The 13,481-nt window shown below is 36.6% G+C and overlaps 1 protein-coding gene across 16 annotated transcripts in view; it reads right to left on the bottom strand.

The window, feature by feature from the left end:
* The window catches only part of Shab (potassium voltage-gated channel shaker cognate b), a 559,117-nt gene that overhangs the window by 14,995 nt on the left and 530,641 nt on the right, over positions 1-13,481 (bottom strand). The window lies entirely within an intron of this gene.

Genomic DNA, 13,481 nt, shown 5'->3' with positions numbered 1-13,481 from the left:
TTAACCTAAATTATTATATTTTGTGAGGAGTACATTTAATTTGTTTTTGGCGCCCGTTTGCATTATAAAAATAAACCCCAAACTTTTGTCGATTTGACGATATGAAGCGTCGACTCACAAGTGTGGTCCTATTTCATGTGGGGTTTGATTCATTTTCCCGGATGTGGAAATGAAAAAATATCCTAAAAATCATTTTTTGGGGCGTTAGTTCATTTTATCCAAAGCAATCGCAAAAACTACTATAGTAACAAAAGAAAACTTTGTTGGTCTAAAATTACGTTTTCTAGAAAAACAATTAATTTTTAATATGTACCATCCAAGTATATAATTGTATTTTGATGGTGAAGTTCCAAAAAAAAAATTGAATTTTCAATTAATTTCGATCACAACAGGAACAGGCAAAGCTCTCGATGTTCTTGGGCAAAATGATCTACATAAAAACCGGCTTATATACCCAGCAAAAAAAGCGTAGCCAAAAAATTAATGAAAATGTTCTTTTTGGATCAGGAAGTGGTGCAAAATTGACGCAAAAGCTATGAATTTAACATGGGCTTGTAATAGGACGGAAGTCCTCCATTTCAACAGCCGTTGCACTGAATTTGCATCACTTCTTTAGGTGTGATCCGAATTCAATGTTTTGGATGTAAATTAAACAATTCTGTGATATTTTGTTAAATAAATAATTTTTTATAATTTCTAATGGATTCTAACGCTTGTCGGAAACGTTTGACCTTAAATATTTTCAAAAATTCCCTTTTTTTTTAGATTGGATTTAGCATTTTTTTTCGACAAAATTTAAATGATTTGTACCATTATATGAATTCTTACTCTGTTTTTAACCTATTTGAAACAAAAAAAGTTTATAATAATACCCTGTTCCACAGCGTGGCGCAGGGTATAAAATGTTAAAATTACCCATTAAAAGTATGAAAAACCAAGTTATACAAAATTGAAGTAAAATAACTTCCTGGTTAGCTAAAATAAAGAACCTTTTGGGGTTCTTTTAAAGTTGTGCATTTGGAAGAACTTCCAAATTTTTTTGCTGGGATAGATATACACTGTTAGAAATATATGTTTTTTATATGTTCCGATGTAAACAAAATGTGTTTCGGGCACAATTTTAAAACACAATATATTTAAGTACAAACATGTATTTTCCTAAACTAACACTAAATGTTTGGGACATCTATGTTAATATGTTAGAATATATTATGTTTGGGGCATGAATGTTTCATAAAAATCATATGTGTGAATGCAAACATGTATAAATTTACAAATTTCGACTAAACATACATATGTAGTGATATTTTATTCAATGCGACAGAGAGAGTAACATATAGAGAAAGAAATAGAGATGGAAACCGGGAGAGTTGACAAAAGATATCAACATAACACAGCGAAAGAATCAAAAGAGAACAATTTCTGTGAAACCGCTTGTATGTTGTTTCGGAAAACTGTTTTATGGTAAGGCCAAAAATTTGATATGCTTAAGTCTAAATATTATTTAATTTGAATAAAGAGAATAGACATTCGGAACCAAGAGAATAGACATTTGAAAAACAAACAGCATATGTTTTTGCCTTGAGAGCAGCATTTTATGTATGTGTGGACATGTGTTTTGTTTATCATTTTGGCATTATGGGAGCAATCTTTTTCTTGGTACGTTAAAAGAAATCAGGGGTCTTCATAAAAATAACGAAAGGGCACTATACTCTTTTTAGAGTTGGGACAGTAAAATGAAATAAGGAGGAAATAGTGAAAAATTACACAGTAAAATATATAAAAACAAAGTTTAGTTCCTCTTTATTAATAAGTAGTCCACGAGGAGTTGACGGACACCTTCAAATATAAAAGCGGGCATTAAGTTCGAGTTTTGCAGCTAAAACAATATAAAAAGTTTATTTTACAATGAATTATTAAAGAAAATTAAAAGGCATTTCAGAGCGATGGTTTTAAATGCTAGTAAAAAACTGTTCACGCCTAAATAAATTTATGTTTATATTATAAATTTTAAAGTTTTGTACCAAAAACAAAATTGCTATTTTTGCAATAAAAAAAAAATATGATATATTATCCAAAAATCAGTCAATTTCGTTTATATCAAGCACTGTTACTGACTATAAATCTTTAATAACCCACATTTCGAAGTTTCATTATAAAAAATTAATATAGTATAAATATAAATGTGTAAATTAAAAAAAAAAGTGTTCGGTCCGAGCAGGGATTGAACCCACGACCCTTTGCATGCAAGGCAGACATGCTAACCACTGCTCCACGTGGCAAACAAATGTATGTTTCTTTTAAATAATGTTATGTTTGCATGGGCTCGTGGGCGCTGCAAACTATGCTATATAAATGTAACTTATAACGATAATTATCAACTGGTGACTATAACAGCTACGTAGCCCAGTGGATAGTGTGTTGGTTTACAAACTGTATGGTCCTCGGTTCGATTCTCCGTGCAGGCGAAAGGTAAAATTTATAAAATTGAATAATTTCTTCAACATTATTTGTATTACAGAAAAAGGTGCCAAGAACTAAAATATTTCGTCGAAGTGAAAATTACGAGTATGTTGGGAAATGAGCACAATCGTCTTTGGGAAAAATTCTTCCAAGCATATAATATTTTTGGGCTCAAAATGCTTCCAAACATATAATATGTTCACATAAAACAAACATATTAATGTTTCGGCAGTATCCAATAATATATGTGCTTCCTGCAAAATATGTTTGGAACATATGTTAAAGAAGCGATTTTTTTTTAGGGTGTAGTAAAGCGAATGTGCAGACAAAAATGTTTCATATAATTTGACGTGTTATTTCATATTTTGCAACTTTACCTTAAAATGGGATATTGTGCCATTGGGGCCGAATGTTGTGAAAATTCGAACTAGCTGTTTTCTTGGGCCCTTTGTGGCTTGAATGACACTAGAGTTAAACGACTTCAAGGAATGCTATTGCCAAATATACTGTGTATTACCAAAATTTTTATAAAATCCGGAGATCAATGTATGTTACATGAAGGCTAGATCAAAGTATGGCAAGATTTAAATCACATTTGGTGCTCATCTGTACGTAAGTTAAGTTAGGTATAGTGGCATCACTGAGCGCTGGCCGATTCTATATTAAACTCAATGACAAGGGACCTCTTTTTTATAGCAGAGTCCGAACGGCGTTCCACATTGCAGTGAAAGCACTTAGAGAAGCTTTGAAACACTCAGAAATATCACCAGCATTACTGAGGAGGGATAATCCACCGTGTTTTGGTCGAAACTGGGGTTGAACCCACGACCCTGTGTATGTATGTAGGCGGACATGCTAACCATTGCACCACGGTGGCTCAATACGTAAGTCTATAAACTCCTTGGATATATTCGAGACCTGATCGAAGAATAACCGTTATTTTAAAATTTCTAGAGTTACGTATTTTCGCATTTTTATACCCTCCACCATAGGATGGGGGTATATTAACTTTGTCATTCCGTTTGTAACACATCGAAATATTGCTTTAAGACCCCATAAAGTATATATATTCTGGGTCGTGGTGAAATTCTAAGTCGATCTGAGCATGTCCGTCCGTCTGTTGAAGTCACGCTAACTTCCGAACGAAACAAGCTATCGACTTGAAACTTTACACAAGTAGTTGTTATTGATGTAGGTCGGATGGTATTGCAAATGGGCCATATCGGTCCACTTTTACGTATAGCCCCCATATAAACGGACCCAAAATTTGGTTTGTGAGGCCCCTAAGAGAAGCAAATTTCATCCGATCCGGCTGAGATTTGGTAAATGGTGTATATGGTCTCTAAGAACCATGCAAAAAATGGTTCACATCGGTCCATAATTATATATAGCCCCCATATAAACCGATCCCCCGATTTGGCTTGCGGAGCCTCTAAGAGAAGCAAATTTCATCCGATCCGGCTGAAATTTGGTACATGATGTTAGTTTTTGGTCTCTAATGACCATGCAAAAATTGGTCTATATCTGTCCATAATTATATATAACCCCCATATAAACCGATCACCAGATATGACCTCCGGAGCCTCTTGGAAGACCAAAATTCATCTGATTCAGTTGAAATTTGGTACGGGATGTTAATATATGGCCTCAAACACCCATGCAAAAATAGGTCGATATCGGTCCATACTTATATATAGGCCCAATATAAACCGATCCCCAGATTTGACCTCCGGAGCACCTTGGAAGAGCAAAATTCTTCCCATTCGGTTGAAATTTGGTTCGTAATGTTAGTATATGGTATCCAACAACCATGCAGGAATTGGTTCCTATCAGTCCATAATTATATATAGCTCCCATATAAACCGATCGCCAGATTTGACCTCCGGTGCCTTTTGAAATTTGGAACGTGGTGGTAGTATATGATATTTAACAACCATGCCAAAAGTGGTCCATATCAGTCCATAATCAATTACAGCCCCCATATAAACCGATCCCGAGACTTGGTTTTGGAGCCTCTTGGAGGAGCAAATTTCATCCGAGTGAGTTGAAATTTGTGGATGACAGTCTTTCGTAGTAGTTTCTACGCAATCCATGGTGGTTTCGACTTGAAACTTGGCACAAGTAGTTGTTATTGATGTAGGTCGGATGGTATTGCAAATGGACCATATCGGTCCACTTTTACGTATAGCCCCCATATAAACGGTTTGTGAGGCCTCTAAGAGAAGCAAATTTCATCCGATCCGGCTGAGGTTTGGTACATGGTGTATATGGTCTCTAACAACCATGCCATATTATTTCAACCGTCGAACTGAACGGACGTGTTTTCTAATAGCGGAGTATTTCAACGTAATAAGTACTTATTACGAATTTCACGTGTGGTGGAAATAATAAACCACCATGCAGCGAAATTCAAAGTCATCCACTGGGTTGCTAACTTCAGGGCCCAGTGGACGGGTAACGACTGAAGTTATAAATTTGGGCAGCGACCAAGAGTCAGGCCCAATTAGTCGACCTGTAGACGGGTCGACTGGCGGTGACACTTTGGCAAGTCGAACCTTTTCTAAGGTGACGACATCAAAAGGAGGCAATCCCTCTCGAAAGAGATTCAAGGAACGAAGAAATGCTTTGTTTATCCTAAAGAAATTAGGATCAGTCGACCCAAGCACGTTGTCGGCTAAGCAAAGCGATTCCTTAAAATGGGCTCAAGGAATTCTTGAAGCTGGAAAAAGGGAACGATCACCGGATGAGCTGCCATCCTCTAAACGGGATCAAAGATCGTTTGCCTCAGTTGCAAAAGACAGCCTTGTGATGGCTATTATTAATAAAGGAGCATTGGACGGTATGATTCCAAGGCAAAAATGGGGGGAAATTGAGAACGCGATGTCTGGTGTCTACTCAGAGGTGCGAAAAAAGTTTCCCGGACCAAGTCCTCGACGGCAAGATGCTGGATGGTATCAAGGACGATATAAGTTAGTAGCTTTTGCAGACCAGAGGTCTATGGATTGCTTTAAAGATGCATTGATGCTAATTGGTGAAGTTTGGGAAGGAGCCGCTTTGGAGTTAGTCGATAAAAAAGACATACCGGCTAAACCTAGAGCACATGCATGGATACCGGCAAACCCTCCTGATCCTGAGTCAATACTAGAGAGACTAAAAGAATGTAACCCAGATCTTCCAACCGCCCATTGGAAGGTTGGTCGTTTGGATGAGGTGGATGGACCAAGACGACATGCGGTGTTTATATTAAACATAGAGTCGATGCCACATCTAGCCCAGACCCAAGGACGCGTAAGTTATGGCTTTCATGATATCCATATGAAGGTATACAAAAGCGATCAGCCAAAGGATACCGAAACGGACAAGCCTCCGGTAGAGTCAGCAGTGAAAAAATCTCCTAGCGAAGCCGAAGGAGACATAAAACCTGCAGACTATGGCGAAAATCATATGCGGGAAGTTTCTACAGGCTCAAGCCTCACCAAAGCTGAACCGCGGATTGTTGCGAGAGTCACCGAGATCTGTGAAGAGGAAGCCCTTGATGACTCAATTGAAGCGGCTGATGTGACGGTGGTTGAAAATTTGGATGGTTCTACGGTTCCTCCAGATAAATCTTCACCATTGTAAGGCCGCTTGTGCTGCCTTAAAAGTTCTCCTGATGAAAGAAGACATAGATATAGTTCTTATTCAAGAACCATACACATATAAGAACAAGATCTGTGAATTAAGCACTCCGGGTTTCAAACTTTTGCATAATACCGGTAACGATATAAATCGAGCATGTATAATTGCTAAAAACGAACTAAACTTGTTTCTGATTCCTTCATTGAGCAATGCAGACACTGTCGTAGCCAGTCTAGAGATATCCACATGCAAATATTGGGTATCTTCGGTCTACATGGGACATGATAGGGATATGCCACCCTGTGCCGTTAAGACCTTAGTTGAGGAGTCACTAAAAACAAAGACAAAACTCATTATGGGATGCGATGCAAATGCACATCATAGTATTTGGGGAAGTAGTGATACTAATGCAAGGGGAGAGTCGCTAATAGAGTTTATTTTGCGTACTAACCTGGTAGTTTGCAATAAGGGAGATGCACCAACCTTCGTCACCAGGAACAGACAAGAGGTTTTGGACGTAACGTTGACCTCTCCGGAACTGAATGATAAGATATCTGAGTGGCAAGTTTTGAGGGAACATAGCTTCTCAGATCATCGCTACATCAGTTTCAGATTGGCTGTTCGTACTTCAAAGACCATATTTCCGCCAAATGTTAGGAAAGCTGATTGGAATAGGTATAGGGAATCGTTCAATTTGATGATACATAAGATTCGGCCTGGCCGAACTTACGGCCGTATTTACTTGTTTCTATTATATTGCCACACTTGTCCTCTTCATTTGGTGGTAATATCAACCATCGTCAGTCTGTTTTTGTCAAAAATGGTTAGTCATGTTTTTTTCGATTTTTATACCCTTCATCACTACTGTGGTACAGGTAGTAATGGGTCTATATAGGGTCGGAGATCCATCATTTACTATACCAATCGTCTTAGAATTAAATTCAGAGTTGATTTAGTCCGTCTTTCTCTCTGTCCATGTATTTTTGTGTTCAGAGTACTGCTCGTAGTTTAAGTCCGATTGTTCTCGAATTTGGTAAGGGGTCCTACTACGGTTCAAATACCATCGCCATTGATTTTGAAAAAATTGGTTCAGATTTAGACATAGCAGCCATATATATTTGTTTATAATTAACGTGCTTATCATTCGAACTCAGTCAAATCTGTTTATATTTATATATAACTCCCATGTATTTCTTTCGACCGATCTAGATTCATATAACCACCGGAGGCCAAAGTTTCATTCCGATCTATTTGAAATTTTTAGATAAGAGTAGAATTAACATTTTAGCAATATGTTCATATTGATTAAGGTTTAGATATGTATGTACACCCACATTTGGAAAATTTCCTATTATGCAACCACTTTCAATGGGATTTTACTCCAAATGATTTGAAATTTTACCCAGAGGATAGATTTAAAATTATAATAAAATTTGATCCCAATCGGCAGATATGCCAGAATACCCATATTTTAAACATAACGTGAGTCATTATTTCCCCATATGTGTCATATCCTACGCCCTGTAAAATCACAATTTCTATGGAGTTTTTTTTAAGATTTAGATAAGGTTCCGACTTTTGAAAATGTCTGGTATGATTATTCGGCACGCCTCACTTTATACTTGTTTATTATATAAACAAGTAAGGAAAGTCTAAAGTCGGGCGGTGCCGACTATATTATACCCTGCACCACTTTGTAGATCTAAATTTTCGATACCATATCACATCCGTCAAATGTGTTGGGGGCTATATATAAATGTTTGCCCCAAATACATACTTTTAAATATCATTCGATCTGGATAGAATTTGATAGACTTCTACAAAATCTATAGACTCAAAATTTAAGTTGGCTAATGCACTAGGGTGGAACACAATTTTAGTAAAAAAATATGGGAAACATTTAAATCTGAAGCAATTTTAAGGAAACTTCGCAAAAGTTTATTTATGATTTATCGCTCGATATATATGTATTAGAAGTTAAGGAAAATTAGAGTCATTTTTACAACTTTTCGACTAAGCAGTGGCGATTTTACAAGGAAAATGTTGGTCGAAATCAGAAAAACATATATATGGGAGCTAAATCTAAATCTGAACCGATGTCAACAAATTTGGCACGCATAGTTACAATGCTAATTCTACTCCCTGTGCAAAATTTCAACTAAATCGGAGTTTAAAATTTGCCTCTGTGGTCATATGAGTGTAAATCGGGCGAAAGCTATATATGGGAGATATATCTAAACCTGAACCGATTTCAATCAAATTTGACACGCATAGCTACAATGCTAATTATACTCCCTGTGCAAAATTTCAACTAAATCGGAGCAAAAAATTGGCCTCTGTGGTCATTTGAGTGTAAATCGGGCGAAAGCTATATATGGGAGCTATATCTAAATCTGAACCGATTTCAACCAAATTTGGCACGCATAGCTACAATGCTAACTATACTCCCTGTGCAAAATTTCAACTAAATCGGAGCAAAAAATTGGCCTCTGTGGGCAAATGAGAGTAAATCGGGCGATAGCTATATATGGGAGCTATATCTAAATCTAAACCGATTTGGCTGATATTTTGCAAGTTTTTCGAGACTCATAAAATATTCGGATGTACGGAATTTGAGGAAGATCGGTTGATATACACGCCAATTATGACCAGATCGGTGAAAAATATATATGGCAGCTATATCTAAATCTGAACCGATTTTTTTCCAAAATCAATAGGGATCGTCTTTGAGCCGAAACAGGACCCTATACCAAATTTTAGGACAATCGGACTAAAACTGCGATCTGTACTTTGCACACAAAAATACATCAACAGACAGACAGACGGACAGACAGACAGACAGACGGACATCGCTAAATCGACTCAGAATTTAATTCTAAGACGATCGGTATACTAAACGATGGGTCTCAGACTTTTCCTTCTTGGCGTTTCCTTCTTGGTGAAGGGTATAAAAAATGGATCAAAGAAACTGTATTAAGTTTTATGTAAAAATTAAGGACCATTGAGCAGTCTTGAGTCTACTATGAGCAGAACACAGTTTACATTGTGGTATAACCGGTTCATGTTCGTCCAATGAAAATATTTCCAAGTCTATACGGCCGTAAGTTCGGCCAGGCCGAATCTTATGTACCCTCCACCATGGATTGCGTAGAAACTTCTACTAAAGATGGTCATCTACAATTAAATGTCTTGGGTTGCGGCCGATGGCAAGGCATCTTAAAACTTCTTAACATCAACTTCTAAATTGTATGTTAGTCCATGCGGGATATATAGTAGACAAAACAAAAGGTCGATTAAATACGTACACTAATAGAAAAAATTGCGTTTCACAATCGTGAACGGACGTTGTCAAAATGAAACGGAAACGTTCACAAAAAATCAAAACGGAATGTTCACGATTTCGCCCACGGGCGTTCACGATTTCATGAACGACATTCGTTTTTCTTTGGTCATGAAAAGTCTTAAAATAATCGTTAGACGTTGTTATGGTAACACCGCCGTTGGTGCAATGTGCTAAGGCGACTGTTAACGTGTATCGTGCAGGCAACACAGGTTCGAGTCACGGTAGGGGAAATCTGTTTTTAATTTTGTTTATAAATTCGTAACCATTACGTTTTCAGATCATGAACACCGGTTGTTGTTTTGAAAACGTATGGTGTCATTTTTACGTTCTCAGATTGTCCCCATTTGTTCTCAGTTTGACAACACATGTGTGTTGTTCATGATTTCATGATTTCCGTTCATGATTTTTTTCTATGGGTGTATATATTCAGTTCTTGACTGGTATATATAGGGAAGAAATATTTACGAACCGATATGAACTTCTGTGCGGTAATTATATAGCCAGAATTGAAATATGGGGCTCGCTTTATATGGGGGCTATATACAATTATGAAGACGAGTCTACCAAAAATGCCAGATTTTTTACTAATTGGTAATTGGTAGAATTCTTGATATTTTGAAAGATTTTGCAAAATATTCCTCTCCAACTATGAAATTTTCTATAGAAGTAACATTTTTACAAATTTTTCTACAGAAACAAAATTCTGGCAAAATTTTCTATAGAAATAAAATTTTGACAAAATTTTCTATAGAAATAAAATTTTGACAAAATTTTCTATAGAAATCAATTTTGACAAAATTTTCTATAGAAATAAAATTTTGACAAAATTTTCTATAGAAATATAAAATTTTGGCAACATTTTCTATGGCAATAAAATTTTGGGTAAATTATTTTTGGATAGAGTGGCAATCGTGATTTTTCTGTGATTGGGGATCGGTTTATTTGGGGGTTATATACTCGTATGACATGGTTGTTATCGGCCATACACTAGCGAAATGTACCAAATTTCAACCGGATCGGATGAATTGACCTCCGGAGGTCAAATGTGAGGATCGGGCAATATATAATTATGAACCGATATGGACCAATTTTTGCATGGTTGTTGGAGACCATATACTAACTCCACGTACCAAATTTCAGTCGGATCGGATGAAATTTGCTCCTTTAAGAGGATCCGCAAGTTTATCTGGGGATCCGTTTATATGGGGGCTATATATAATTATGAACCGATGTGAAACAATTTTCGCATGGTTGTTAGAGACTACATACCAACATCATGTTCCAAATTTCAACCGGATCGGATGAAATTTGCTTCTCTTAGAGGCTCCGCAAGCCAAATCTGGGGATCGGTTTATATGGGGGCTATATATAATTAAGGACCGATATGGACCAATTTTTGCATGATTGTTAGAGACCATATACCAACATCATGTACCAAATTTTAGCCGGATCGGATGAAATTTGCTTCTCTTTGAGACTCCGCAAGCCAAATCTAGGGACCCGTTTAAATGGGGGCTATACGTAAAAGTGAACCGATATGGCCCATGTGCAATACCATCCGACCTACATCAATAACAACTACTTGTGCCAAGTTTCAAGTCGATAGCTTGTTTCCTTCGGGAGTTAGCGTGATTTCAACGGACGGACGGACGGACATGCATAGATCGACTCAGAATTTCAGAATATATATACTTTATCGGGTTTTTGAGCAATATTTCGATGTGTTACAAACGGAATGACAAAGTTAATATACCTCCATCCTATAGTGGAGGGTATAAAAATGATTGAGGAGACGAAAGGGAAATCGAAATAATTAAATAATAAAATCATAAAATCATAAGTTCGTCTGGGCCAAATCTTATGTGTCCACCACCGTAGATTGTGAATCAAATCCTTCAAAATCGTATTATGACCATGTTTATACCCTTCACCACTACTGTGGTACAGGGTATAATAATTGTATGCATTTGTATGTAACGCCGAGAAGGAGTAGTCATAGACCCATCTTTTAGTACACCGATCGGCTTAGAATTAAATTCTGAGTCGATTTAGCGATGTCCGTCTGGCTGCCTGTCCGTCTGTCTGTCTGTTGATGTATTTTTGTGTGCAAAGTCCAGTTCGCAGTTTAAGTCCGATCGTCCTCAAATTTGGCATAGAGTCCTTTTTCGGCTCAAAGACGATCCCTATTGAAATCGGTTCAGATTTAGAGATAGCTGCCATATATATCTGTCGTCTTATTTAAGATATGACCACCGTAGATCAAAATTTTCGTCCGATTTACTTAAAATTGTACACAGGGAATGGGAATAACATTTTTACTATGCATGCACAAATTTAGTTGAAATTGGTTCAGATTTAGATATAGCTGCCATATATATATTTCGTCCGATACGCACTTATAATGCCCCAGAGGTCAAAATTTCACTCCGATTTGCTTGAAGTTTTGCACAGAGAGTAGTACTAACATTCTTGTTGCACATGCCAAATTTGGTTAAAATCGGTTCAGATTTAGATATAACTCCCATATTTAGATTCATATGACCACGGAGGCCAAAGTTTCATCTCGAAAATGTTGATGTTTTGCACTGAGAGTTCAATTAAAATTTTAGCAATGTGTGCCAAATTTTATCAAAATCGGCTCTGAATTAGACAAAGTCCACATATATATGTTCTTCCTATTTTAGCAAATATGGCCAAAATATCCATACGTTCCTTGTAAAATCGTCACTTTTAAGTCGAAAACTCGCAAAAATGATTCAAATTTACCTATATTCTAATTCGTATGTATCGACCTATAAATCATAAATGAAGATTTGTGAAATTTTATGCAATTTAAATATTTCCAATACGTTTTTACTAACATTGTGGTCCGTCCCGGTCATTACCCATTTAAATTTTGAGTCTAGACATTTTGAGAAAATTTAAAAAAAAAATTGTCTAAAACGGTTCATATTGAAATATTTAAACTTTACTTACTTGTTTTGTATTAACTTAGCGGAAAATACTAACAAGAAGTCAAATATGAGGATATGAGGGGGAGGTTCTTAAAGTTATACGCACACACAAATTTTTATACCCACCACCATAGAATAGTGACGGGGGTATAATAAGTTTGTCATTCCGTTTGTAACACATCGAAATATCGATTTCCGACTGTATAAAGTATATATATTCTTGATCATGGAGAAATTCTAAGACGATATAACGATGTCCGTCTGTCTGGCTGTCTGTCTGTTGTAATCATGCTACAGTCTTCAGTAATGAAGCAATCGTGCTGAAATTTTGCACAAACTCGTCTTTTGTGTGCAGGTAGTTCAAGTTCGAAGATGGGCTATATCCAGGTTTTTATATAGTCCCCATATAAAACGACCTCCCGATTTGGGGTCTTGGGCTTATAGAAACCGTAGTTTTTACCCAATTTGTCTGAAATTGTAAATCTAGAGGTATTTTAGGACCATAAAGAGGTGTACCGAAAATGGTGAGTATCGGTCCATATTTTGGTATAGCCCCCATATAGACCGATTTTACTTCTTGGGCTTCTAGAATCCGAAGTTTTTATCCTATTTGCCTGAAATTGGAAATCTAGATGTATTTTCGGGTCATAAAGAGGTGTGCCGGAAACGGTAGGTATCGGTCCATATTTTAGTATAGCCCCCATAAGAACGATCTCCCGATTTAACTCCTTGGGTTTCTAGAAACCGTAGTTTTTATCTGATTTGCCTGAAATTGTAAATATTCTGGTATTTTAGGCTCACAAAAACGTGTATCGGATTAAGTTTTTATCGGTCCATTTGGTAAAGCCTCAATATAGACCGACTTCACTTCTTGAGGGTGTAGAAGGCGCACTGATCATGAAAATTGCTTGAAACTCAATGTAAAATTTCCAGATTTTACTTCTCGGGTGAAAATCTACAGATTTAAAACTTCAAATCAAGACGTTATTTTATAATTTTCTTGCACACTTACAAGAGATGTTAATGATTCCTCTAAAACTCAAACAAAAATGGTTCTTATAAATCCAGAATCTGTATAGTCCTCAGGTGAAATCTTTAAATTT

The sequence above is a fragment of the Haematobia irritans genome, chromosome 4 (assembly GCF_050003625.1).
Source record: "Haematobia irritans isolate KBUSLIRL chromosome 4, ASM5000362v1, whole genome shotgun sequence".
In the NCBI taxonomy this organism is placed as follows: Eukaryota; Metazoa; Arthropoda; class Insecta; order Diptera; family Muscidae; genus Haematobia; species Haematobia irritans.
The sequence above is the reverse complement of the archived record's forward strand: the minus strand, read 5'-3'. Positions and strand labels throughout refer to the sequence as shown.